The 12,253-nt window shown below is 39.8% G+C and overlaps 1 non-coding gene across 1 annotated transcript; it reads right to left on the reverse strand.

The window, feature by feature from the left end:
• Window positions 1–11,212: 11,212 nt before the first annotated feature.
• LOC136225267 (small nucleolar RNA R71) lies at window positions 11,213–11,319 on the reverse strand. Its single transcript, XR_010686991.1, has one exon. It is a non-coding gene; the product is annotated as a small nucleolar RNA R71 (small nucleolar RNA).
• Between the last annotated feature and the right edge of the window lie 934 nt (window positions 11,320–12,253).

Consider the following 12,253-nt stretch of genomic DNA (forward strand, 5'->3'; position numbering starts at 1 on the left):
TATATTCTTGCACTCAATATTGAACAAATACATTAGTACAATTAAATCAAAGCATCTAAATTTAATTGCCTTTTAATCATGGATGATTTTGTCAAATCAAAATCTTATGGAAAGGTGTTTCAACAAATGGGAGTAGCGCTGAAGCTGTTTTGTGCTTTCAACCAAACCATCAATAACAGGAACACTGTCATCCTGGACATGCCGAGGAACCCGGAGGGAGGTGCTGATCATGCTAAGTAGGCATTCATGAGATTTGCTCAGCCAGGTGAGCGAGCTTGTGATCTGACCAAAAGATTGATGGTACAGCTTTAGCAAGGCCGAATCATAAAACATGCGCTGGGCATTGTTGATACGCATTGCCTTCATTATAGCTTGTGAAAAGCTGAAGAGTTCACTGTTGGAGACTGGATCAACATCCATCTGTGCTCTGTTGATGTTGAGTAGGCTGACTGCTTCACTCAGTTGGTCAATAGTACACTGAGAAGAGGAGGATACTAAGTCACGGGTACTGGTCAGCTCAGCATGAAGCTTGGTAAAGCATTGTTGAACTTCGGCAGAGGTGGCAAACTCAGTATTGCCGGGTGCACTCGATTTGGTCAGTTCTTCAGTTAACTTGGTAAAATATCCTTGAAGTTCAGTAGAAGTGGCATACCCTGGATTGACGGCCGTCAGCTGTTGAATTTTGCCTTCAAGCGAATTCATATGGTTCGCCATAGTGAGCACCAATTCGGTCAGTTTTGCCATTTGATCTTGATTGGGTTACCGAGTTTGAACTGTAGTTATGATGCTGACCAGATCCTTCAATCCTCTGAGTTTATTTAGAAGCTGAGTGATACCTGACAATTGGGAGGACGCAGCTTGAGTAGATGGATTAGCATTATCTTGAGGAAGGTTCAAATCTTGAAGCAAGGACTGAGCAGAAGCAATGATACGGCGTCCTGACTCAGTGGAATTCAAGTATGTGAATGTAGCAGCATGAGACTCAAGGGCTGGTATTGAGCTTGATGGTGGTGGAGGAGTTGGCTCCCTACCAGATTGAGTACCTTGTTTGGTACCTGGACTTTGATTGATTTCATGAGCTGAGTCGTCAACATTCTGAGTTGGAGGTGGAGTTTGATTAGGCATGTTGACCTGCTCATCTTGAATGGGTGAAGTTGAGGCAGGATTTGATCCATCATGATCAGCCTGGATTGGATCGTCAGGGGTTTTGGTTTGTTCCTCATCCTGAGTAACAGAGGCTTGCTTTTGTACGGTATCTGCTGGAGGTGACTCAGTCTCAGCATCATTCGAGAAGTACTGGAACTGGATTTTGGAGAGGTCAGTATCAATCTCATCAACAGGAAAGTCGTCCATAAGATCAATTTGCTTTTGTGCCTTCTTTTTGAGTCTCCGTCGTGTCGGAGCTTTTGGGGATGAAGGGTCAGCTGGGATACCTTCACTGGACTCAGTAGCAACTGTCTCCTCTTCTATACATGGATTCTCAAGTTGCTCAGCATGATCCATAACAGTAACATTTTCTTCTTCCTCAACTGTTTCCTCAGTATTACCCTGATATTGCTCAACATTAGCGGGTTCTTCCTCAGCATGAGTTTCAGCTTCCCTTTCTTTCTCAGCTTGTTGCTCAGTTTCTTTCTCAGCTTCCTTCTCTTTTTCAGGTCTTTGCTCAGTTTCCTTTTCTAGATCAGTTCCATGACCTTTGGAGGATACAACCCAATCTAGGGGATCAGCTTCAACTGTCTTTAAGGTGTTGACTTTCTTCCTTTTCATCAAGGGTGATTCCGGTGTTTCCTCTTCTTCATCTTCAGGCTCTTCTGGCCTTTTTCTCTTCTCTGCTGACTCAGCTTTTTCCTTAGCTTTGTCATCTTTAACCTTTTCTTGAGACAACAGCCTCACTTTCTTTGGGACAGCATGAATGTCTTTGGAGCAAATTTCAAGAGCCTTCCTTTTCTTCTTCTTCTTCTCGGGCTGAGCTGTCTTAGGGGACTCAGCATGAGCCTTCACTTCTCTTTCAGGCTCATTTTCAGGCACAACTTTTTGTTGTTCAGCTTCCTCGTCTTCCTCAGTATCTACAACATCTTCATACCCTTTCAAGGGTTGATTGTACAGCAATCCCTCCAGCAAAACTGCTGTGATTTCACTTCCCAAGCTACTAGTTTCATTGACTGTCTCAATCTGCTTGTCCTCAATGATCTTAGTGATCAGAGAACCTAAACGGAGTTTCTTACCACCTCGTTGAAGAGCTCCAACTAAGAAGACAGGAAGATTGAGCGGAGTGTAGGTCAGCATGTGCCAGATGAAGCACTGCTCGAAGTTAGAGGCGGATGAGGCTGAGTTGAGTTTGGGGAAGATAAAATTAGTCAGCATGTAGTGGGCCATCTTTTGTTCTTGCCCCATACAAGTGCTGGGTATTTCACCCTTATGATCCTTGGGTTTACAGAACCCCTTGATCTTCTCAAGCTTCTCTTTTGGTACCTTCTCCTTAGTCGTCCTAAACTCAATTCCTTCGTCTGGTAAATCTAGTAAGGTGGCTAGATAGGCAGGAGTTACGGTGATTTTCTGACCTTTAATTGAGGTCTCCAAATAATCAGAATCATCTTCATCAATATGTAGATTCGAATAGAATTCCCGTACTAACCTAGGATAGGTTGTTCTTAAGAGAGAGAAGAGACCAGTCCACTTGTTCTTCTCGATCCAGTCACAGAATGGTTTCTCAGAGGTGACGAATCCTGGAGAGAACCATCTGCATTTTAGAACCTCCAGATTGTTGACCTTTTTGTGTACTTTGATCATCTTTCTTTCTATTTGTGTTGAAGGACTCGCGGGGTCAGCCTGAGTGGGTTTGCTTGAGGTTTGAGTTGTGAGTTTAGGGGTTTCATTCTTCCCGGAAGCCATTGTTACAAATGAAGGTTTTGTGGTTTTAGGAGGAGAGAGAGAAGTTCGATTACAGGAGATTGCAAGCGTAAAGAGTGAAGAGTGGGGATTCTTCCACTTTTTATATGGATTTACGGCGGCCCTTATTCATTAACTAGCCGTTTTACCTAGGGACGTTCAACCGACAAAGATTCTGTCATTTATGACATCTTCGGCGCATGGGATTTGCCATTAATGTGCGTCTTTCCAAGGTGCCAGAGGTTACACGTGTAGGTATTTATTTTACGCGAGTGGGTTTCTTTTTGGTTTCGCTAGAATTCGAAGCATTCGTGATGTTGAGTGCCTAGTTTTTGTAAACATGATTTTTCTATCTCTAAATAACTCAACATACGTTTGATCACTCAGTATGTGCGTCTACTCAGCATAAGATGATTACTCAATATGTTTATCTACTCAGCATAATCACTCAATGTATATGTCAACTCAGCCTAGGGTGATTATTTCAAGCTTTGGTGAGTACAAGTTTCTTATTGTTAATTTACTCAGCATGGCATATGCACAATCATTCAACATTTAATTTTTCATATAGATTTATCTAGAGTGGATTTGACATACCGATGGCTTCCCTTAGTATGTCGAATTGTTCTCGTGCCAAGGGCTTAGTGAAGATATCTGCAAGCAGATCATTTGTTGGCACATAGGTCAGCTTAATCTCATCTTTTAGTACATGGTCTCTGATGAAGTGATGTCTTATGCTAACATGCTTCATCCTGCTGTGTTGGACTGGATTCTTGGATAGATCAATGGCACTTTTGTTGTCACATTTGATCTCTATTGTCTTTGTTTTGACTCCATAATCCTCAAGCTGTTGCTTTATCCATAGGACTTGTGCAACACAGCTTCCAGCAGCCACGTACTCAGCTTCGGTTGTAGACAGGGCTACGGATGATTGCTTCTTGCTGAACCAAGATACTAGACAGCTTCCAAGGAAATGACATCCTCCCGAAGTACTCTTCCGTTCTAGCTTATCTCGTCCATAGTCAGCATCAGTATATCCAATGAGTGTGAAGTCATTTGAAGTTGGATACCATAGACCTGCATCAACTGAGCTTTGTAAGTATCTAAAAATTCTTTTTACAGCAGTTAGATGAGATTCCCTGGGGTCAGCTTGATATCTAGCACAATAGCATACTGAGTATTGAATATCAGGTCTACTAGCTGTGAGATAGAGTAAAGAACCTACCATACCTCGATAGAGTTTACTATCAACTGACTTACTCTTCTCATCCTTGCATAGGACAGTATCAGTACCCATGGGGGTTGATATTGGTTTGCAATCTACCATGCTGAATTTCTTTAACATTTCCTTGGTGTACTTAGACTGACTTATAAAGATGCCATTCTTTCCTTGCTTGATTTGAAGTCCAAGGAAGAAGTTAAGTTCACCCATCATCGACATTTCAAACTCAGTTTGCATCTGTTGGCTAAATTCTTTGCACAAAGATTCGTCAGTAGCACCAAATATAATATCATCTACATATATTTGTGCAGGTAGGGTATGTTTACCCTTTTTCTTAATGAACAAGGTTGTGTCAGCTTTTCCCCTGACATAGTTCCTGGTCAGCAGGAAATTGGTCAACCTCTCATACCAAGCTCTTGGAGATTGCTTTAGACCGTACAAGGCCTTTTGAGTTTATAAACGTGGTTTGAAAATTTTGAATCTTCAAACCCAGGAGGTTGAGTAACATATACCTCTTCGTTTATAAGGCCATTAAGAAATGCACTCTTTACATCCATTTGGTATAGCTTAAAATTCATGAAACTTGCATAGGCACACAATATACGTATAGCTTCTAGCCTAGCAACAGGTGCAAATGTTTCTCCATAGTCTATACCTTCTTGCTGACTATAGCCTTGGGCTACAAGTCGAGCTTTGTTTCTAATCACATTTCCATGCTCATCTAGTTTATTTCTAAAGACCCATTTGGTTCCTATGGGCTTTTGATTCCTAGGTCTAGGTACTAGATCCCATATCTCATTTCTGGTGAATTGATCAAGTTCTTCTTGCATGGCATTTATCCAATATTCATCTTGCTCAGCATCAGCAAAATTCTTTGGCTCAAGCATTCAGACAAAGGCAACATTGCTAAGGTATTTTCTAAGCTGATCTCTGGTCATCAACTTGTTGTTGGCAGCATCAAGAATGTCCTGTTCTGTATGTCCTCTTGGGATCTTTATTTCCTTGGGCAATGTTGAGTTGTTTGGAAGAGGTGTTTCTACGATCTCTACAGGAACAGATTGGTCAGTAAATGATATTTCAATTTCTTGCTTACCTGAGGTCAGCCCTTGTATAGATGATACATAGGCTTCTGGTTGATCAGTGGAAGCTGAGCTTGGTTCATCTTCTTCGAGCTGAGCTGACTTACCTGTAGGGTCAGTTTCATCGAACTCAACATGTACAGACTCTTCTACAACCTGAGTTCTTTTATTAAATACTCTATATGCTTTACTGTTTGTTGAGTACCCTAAAAAGATCGCTTCGTCAGCTTTAGCATCAAATTTTGCGAGGTTGTCTTTTGTATTGAGTATAAAGCATTTACACCCAAAGGCACGAAAGTGTCCAATATTGGGCTTTCGTCCTTTCCAAAGCTCATATGGAGTTTTCTTAAGTATAGGTCTAACTAGAGCCCTATTCAGTATGTAGCATGCTGTGTGAACAGCTTCACCCCAGAAGTACTTTGGAAGCCTATTTTCACTCAACATTGTCCTAGCTATTTCAACAATGGTTCTATTTTTCCTTTCAACAACCCCATTTTGTTGAGGTGTTCTAGGAGCGGAGAAGTTGTGGTCAATACCACTGGTTTTATTGAATTCATCAAGCTGTTGGTTTTTGAATTCTCCACCATTGTCGCTTCTAATGTGAGCTACTCTTAGGTCTTTGTCATTTTCAAGCTTTTTAATCAGTGTGGTAAACATCTCAAAAGTTTCATCCTTGCTACTCAGCAAGATGATCCAAGTGTACCGAGAGAAATCATCTACAATAACCAAGGAAAATTTCTTACCTCCCAAGCTGAGTGGCTGGATAGGTCCGAAAAGATCCAAGTGTAGTAATTCCAATGGTCTTTTGGTTGACACAATATTTTTGCTATGAAATGACTTTTTAGTTTGTTTGCCTTGCTGACAAGCTTTACACAGTTGATCGTTTTCAAACTTTAATTTGGGTAATCCCTCAACTAATTTCTTTCTAACGCTTCCACCTAGTTTAAGCTCTAGTGTGATGAACTGAGTTTCATCACCTGTCATATGCCTTGAGCATGCGCTGTCTATATACCATAGTTTTGACTTCTCCACGCATGTCAAGCTGACCTGCAGTTTAAACTATTCATTTTTAGGTACCCAATTCCTTTTGGGTCCTTTCTTGTTAGTATAAACAGGTGCAAAATCATATTTTAACTTGTGACGGCATACTTTTATGGTGTGGCCTGGCTTACCACAGAAATCACAAAATGGTACCCCTTGAGGGTTGAACTGAGCATGGTCAGCATTGTTGTGTTGAGCATGCCAACATACTTTTATGGTATGCCCTTTTCTTCCGCAGAAGTCACATTGGACAATCCGCTTGTTATGCCAACACACATCCCTTGTGTGCCCCCTTTTTCCACAGCATTCACATAGAGTGAATTGCTTACGCTGACTAGTACTTGCGTACTCAGCATGGGGTTTATTCTTACTTGAGCCTTTTACTTGGCTTTGTAACGTTGTGACATCCTTTCTAAGTTTCTTTGACTCAGTTTGAACCTCCGTGACAAACTCATGTATGATTTGCATGTTGGTATGTAAGTCAGAATTGTCCTGGAGGAGATATCGGAGGTTACTCAGCTTGACCTCTTCAATCTCGTCACACCGCCTGCTGAGTGATTTTATCTTTTTGTTACACTTCTTAGTTAGTTTATATAAGTCACTCAGGGCATTTACCATTTCGTTCTAAGCAAAAGTAGGGATGTTACCTCATTGTTATTTTCCTCCTGCTCGGAATCTCCAGAGAGGTCAGCTTGCTCAGATTGAGATTGGTCAGCTCCATCATCTGCCATGAAACATATGTTGGCTGTTTCATTTTGCTCAGCTTCAGATGATGTTGACACATCACTGTCCCTCCATGTGGCTACCATAGCCTTTTTGCTCCCCTTCTTCTCTTTCTTGAGGTTGGGATAGCTTGACTTGATGTGCCCAGTTTGATGACACTCAAAACATGTGACAGATTTCGAGTTGTCCTTCTTGTACTTATCACTTGACTCGGCCTTATACTTGTCATTTCTTCTAAATGACCTTTTGCCGTTTCTATCATTTCTCCTGAACAGCTTCTTCATCTTTCTGGTGAACATGGCCATTTCCTCATCATCAGTTGACTCAGCTTCAGTCGAGTCAGCTTTCATGACAAGTGACTTTTGTTTCTTATCTTCTGATTTTTCTTTCTCTTTGGCTTCAAAGTTTTTCATAGAGATTTCATGGGTCAGCAGGGATCCGATCAGCTCATCATATTTATAGGTAGTCAAGTCTTGGGCTTCTTCTACAGCTGTTTTCTTTGCTTGCCAGCTCTTGGGCAGACTTCTCAGAATTTTCTTCACCTGTTCTTCTTCAGTGAAGTTCTTTCCAAGCCTTTTTAGCTCATTTATAATGTTTGTGAATCTTGCGTTCATTTCTGAGATGTCTTCATTCTCATTCATCTCAAACAGCTCGTAGAGTCTCATATGTTGATTGACTTTAGACTCCTTAACTTTGCTTGTGCCTTCATAGGTTACTTCAAGCTTTTTCCAAATCTCATGTGCTGACTCACAACCTGAAATCTTATTGTATTCTGCAGCATCTAACGCACAGTGAAGCATATTTATAGCCGAAGCATTATTTTGTAATTTTCTAAGGTCATCCTCTGTCCACTCAGCCTCACTTTTAACAATTTTCTCATTGTTAACAGTTTTGTATGGCACATGTGGACCTTGAACAATTGCAAGCCATGCACTCATGTTTGTGGCTTCTATAAAGTTCTTCATCCTATTCTTCCAGAATGTATAGTTTGACCCAAAGAATAGGGGAGGTCTGGTGATTGATAATCCCTTTGGGAGTATCTGTGTTGTTTGGTTTCCTGGAAGAAACCGAGTGCTATTCTCACCCATATTAAGGGATCAGCTCAAGATTGTTAAATCTTTGAGTAGAGAGCTTAGGCTCTGATACCACTTGTTGGTCCCTGGTAATTAGTTCCAAGGGGGGGGTTAGGAACTAATATAACTTTTTCCCGTTTAGTAATGCTGACTGAAAGTTATTTTGAGAGTTTATTAACTCAGCTTTTGGTCAGCTTGGTGAGATATGTTTCAAGACAGCTTTAGTCAGATGTTGACTAAAGTTGTTTTCTTGTGAGTTGAGAATTGACACTCTTGGAGGTCAGCTTCTAACTCAGCACCACTTATTTACTCAAGGTCGGCTTTGGCAATTTGTATGCTGAGTAAATAAAGCAAACAACACATGCAATATGAGAGAAAGTTTAGAAATTACTCAGTATCACTTATCCTGGTTCGGCCTCTCTGCCTACGTCCAGTCCCCAGAGTCCTCCAGGCTTTTTGAATCCAATATTGAGCTCTTTAACGGTAGAGCACAAATCAATTACAAGGCAGTTGAATATGCAAGAGTACCTTCCTCTATTCGTCTACTCAACTCCTACTAAGTGCTACAACCCAGCACCTAGATTTCTCTACCAATGAATGCTTACAACCAAGCACTCAGCTTAACACTCTCAATATTCCTATTGATCACAGACTTGTTCTTTTTCAACTAAAGAACACTTTAGATGATTACAAAACAATCAATCTAGCATTTACACAGAGAATAGAAAAGTTGGTGTAAGATCTTTTTGTATTTGAGTGCTTTCAAGATTTTCTCTCTTTGTATTTTTCTTTTGATGCTTGTCTGATTATCCAAGGTTCTTCATTGTCCTTTTATAGAAGGAAAACCGCAAATTTGGATCGTTTAAATTGTTGTTACCGTTAACACCAAAACGGCTCTTTTGGGGGACAAATTCTGGTCAGCTTCAGTCTGTTCCGCCATTCCCTTCCTCTGTTTTCTTCAGGTGTCAGGTTTTGTCTTATTGCACCAGACTTGTCTTTTTGCGCCAGTTGTCTTTTACCAATAATCTAATGACCCATGTTTCTTGGAATTAGTCTTTTGTGTGTCTTCGAGGTTCCAATTATTGGTGCAGAAGATTGGCAGACTTTGTCCTTTAGTGAACGGATCCTTCATGCTGTCTTGACTGTCACTCAGCTTTATTCGTTATCTTCGGATGTTCAACTTCTAAGCTGAGTTCATTCTTGGTCAGCTCCGTTCTGTGTAAACGCTTCTGTGGAAATCTTCAATTTTAGTCAGCTTCGTTTTGCTTCTGAGTTCTACTCCACTCAGCTTCCATTCTGTCATGCTGAGTTCCGTTTTACTCAGCTTTGCTTATGCTGACTTTTGTCCTGTCTTTACTTTATATATATTTTTGCACTCAATATTGAACAAACACATTAGTACAATTAAATCAAAGAATTTAAATTTAATTGCCTCTTAATCATGGATGTTTTTGTCAAATCAAAATCTTGTGGAAAAGGTGTTTCAACAAGTTTCAAGTTACCGAAGAAGTTCGTTCGGTAATCGTCATTACGGTTTCTTCTAAACTTTAATCTCTTTTATTAATATGAACTCTATTATCTATCTTTCTAAAGTGTGTTTTAATCTAATGATGGGCTAAACCCCTCTTAACTAAGGCTAAAAGTGGATCTTAACCTTAATTATGTGGTAATTACGTTTAACCTATTTAAGTTATCTTTATCCTCATTGAGAACTAACTTATGATTCTTAATGCTTGTAGGAGATGGGCCAACTCCCTACTTGGATATAATTAATCGTTTATATTGACCATGATTAAATTGATTAATCGAAATTCATAAGTTGGACCTAATGACCATTTAGTGTGGCTTATCGGTTTTCCAAGGTTTTTCATGAATCTTATTACAAATCTTTAATTTATTACTTGAGCCGGACCAAGGGAAAGTAATAAATCGAAGGTTTGGAAATAAGAAAACTTAATGCTTCTTTGGATTAATTACTTGAGCCGGACCAAGGGAAAGTAATTAATCGAAAGTTTAGAACTAATTACTCGAGCGGTTTTTCTTGAATCTTAGGTAATCACTTTAGCCGGACCAAGGTAAAGTAGGTTAAAAAGGTTTAGATTTAATCTTGTTACAAATCTTAGATTTATTACTTGAGCCGGACCAAGGGAAAGTAATAAATCGAAGGTTTGGAACTAAGAAAACTTAATGCTTCTCTTGATTAATTACTTGAGCCGGACCAAGGGAAAGTAATTAGTCGAGAGTTTAGAACCGATCTCGAGAACTATTAGTTAATAAGAAAATTCGCCATCTTAAAAAGGATAAACAACTTAAAAGGGGTTAAGTGTTTTACCAAGCAAAGAGGTTAAGTGAAGCTAGAAGCCTTAGTTTCTTTTATTATAAGTAATCTCTCACTCAATTTGTGTAATTTTTATTTCATTTCTTGCTTAAGTCTTAGTTTGGTTGTCCAACAAACTCTACATTTCGGTTGTTTAAATAATAGATAGTAAGCAAAGAGATTAGTACTTATAATCACCATCCTCGTGGGAACGATACTCTACTTTCACTTTATTACTTGATACACGACTAAGGTACACTTACCTTCACATGCACGTATACGTAAAACGCGCATCAACTTTTTGGCGCCGTTGCCGGGGATAGTAGAATTATAATATTAATCTAGTCGAGCTTCTATTAATTTAGACGTTTTATTTTCCTTTTTTTGTTGTTTTATGAACACAAGAAGTTTAAGTTGGCCTTTATTATCGCCCGATCCTGAAATTGAGCGTACTTTCCACAGGAACTTGGCTAATCGAGGAGCAAACATGGCGCAAGAGGAACATTCCATCATGGATCTACTCACTCCAAACCGTTTGGACATGAATTCAAGTATCGTGGAACCTACCATTGGAGCAAACAACTTCGAGATCAAGCCGGCAATGATCCAACTTATACAAAACTCCGGTCAATTTGGCGGAGATCCGAGAGAAGATCCAAACTCCCATTTAAATAAATTTGTTAAACATTGTTCTATGATTAAGCAAAATGGGGTACCACCAGAAGCTATTAAACTAAAATTGTTTTCTTTTTCTTTAAGGGATGATGCAGCTGACTGGTTGGATTCTCTCGAGGCCGGATCCATTGGAACATGGGATGAGTTAGTTAAGAAATTCTTAGCTAAGTACTTCCCTCCATCTAAAACGACGATGTACAAAAACGAGATAAGTTCTTTTCGCCAAACCGAGAGAGAGACATTATATGATGCGTGGGAGCGATTCCGTCGACTATTGAAGAAATGCCCACATCATGGATTGGAGAAGTGGCAATATGTTAGTATTTTCTATAATGGTTTATCTTCCGCTAACTGTGCCACAATTGATTCCGCCGCAGGTGGAAACATCCTTAAGAAGACCCAAACGGAGGCTTATGATTTAATCCAAGAATTGGCGGAAAGGTGCTCTCATTGGCAAGCGGAGAAAAACCTCGAAACAAGAGCGGGAACATATTTGGTTGATTCGTCATCAAGATCCGGCATTGATGAGTTAAATAAAAAAATTGGATCTATTAATGGCTAGTTTGAACCAAAATAATTTGTGTGATTTATGTGGTTTAAATGAACATAAGAGTGAGGATTGTCAAGCGGCAAACCCATTCCTTGGGGATACCGCTAGTGCAAACTTTGTGGGTAATTTTAAGCAATCTAATCCTTATTCCAACACATACAATAATGGTTGGAGAAATCACCCTAATTTCTCATTGACTAATAATCAAAATGTGCAAAATCCACAAAGACCACCACCCGGATTTAATCCTAATGAAAAGAGAAATAATGGTGATGAAGCTTCGGCTATTGTAACAATTCTTGCAAAAATGGAATCTCGTCTTGCATGTATGGAGGAGTGGAAAAGAAATCAAGAGACGTTTACAAAAGGGCTTGAAACGAGCATAAGCCAATTAGCAAAAGCCATGTCCTAACGTCCTATGGGATCCCTTCCAAGCAACACGGAACAAACCCAAGGGAGCATGTGAAAGCCATCACATTGAGAAACAACAAAGAATTACAATCGACTCCGAGCAAACAGGTAAAAGATACCACGGATGAGGTAAGTACTTCTAAACCTCAAGATTCATCTCCTCCGAAGCTTTTTGCGGATCCACTTGTTCAACCTTACAAAACAAAAATTCCATTTCCCCAAAGGTTGAACAAGGAGAAACAAGAAAAGCAATTCTCCAAATTTCTCGACATT

This window comes from Euphorbia lathyris, chromosome 3, assembly GCF_963576675.1.
Source record: "Euphorbia lathyris chromosome 3, ddEupLath1.1, whole genome shotgun sequence".
Lineage (NCBI taxonomy): Eukaryota > Viridiplantae > Streptophyta > Magnoliopsida > Malpighiales > Euphorbiaceae > Euphorbia > Euphorbia lathyris.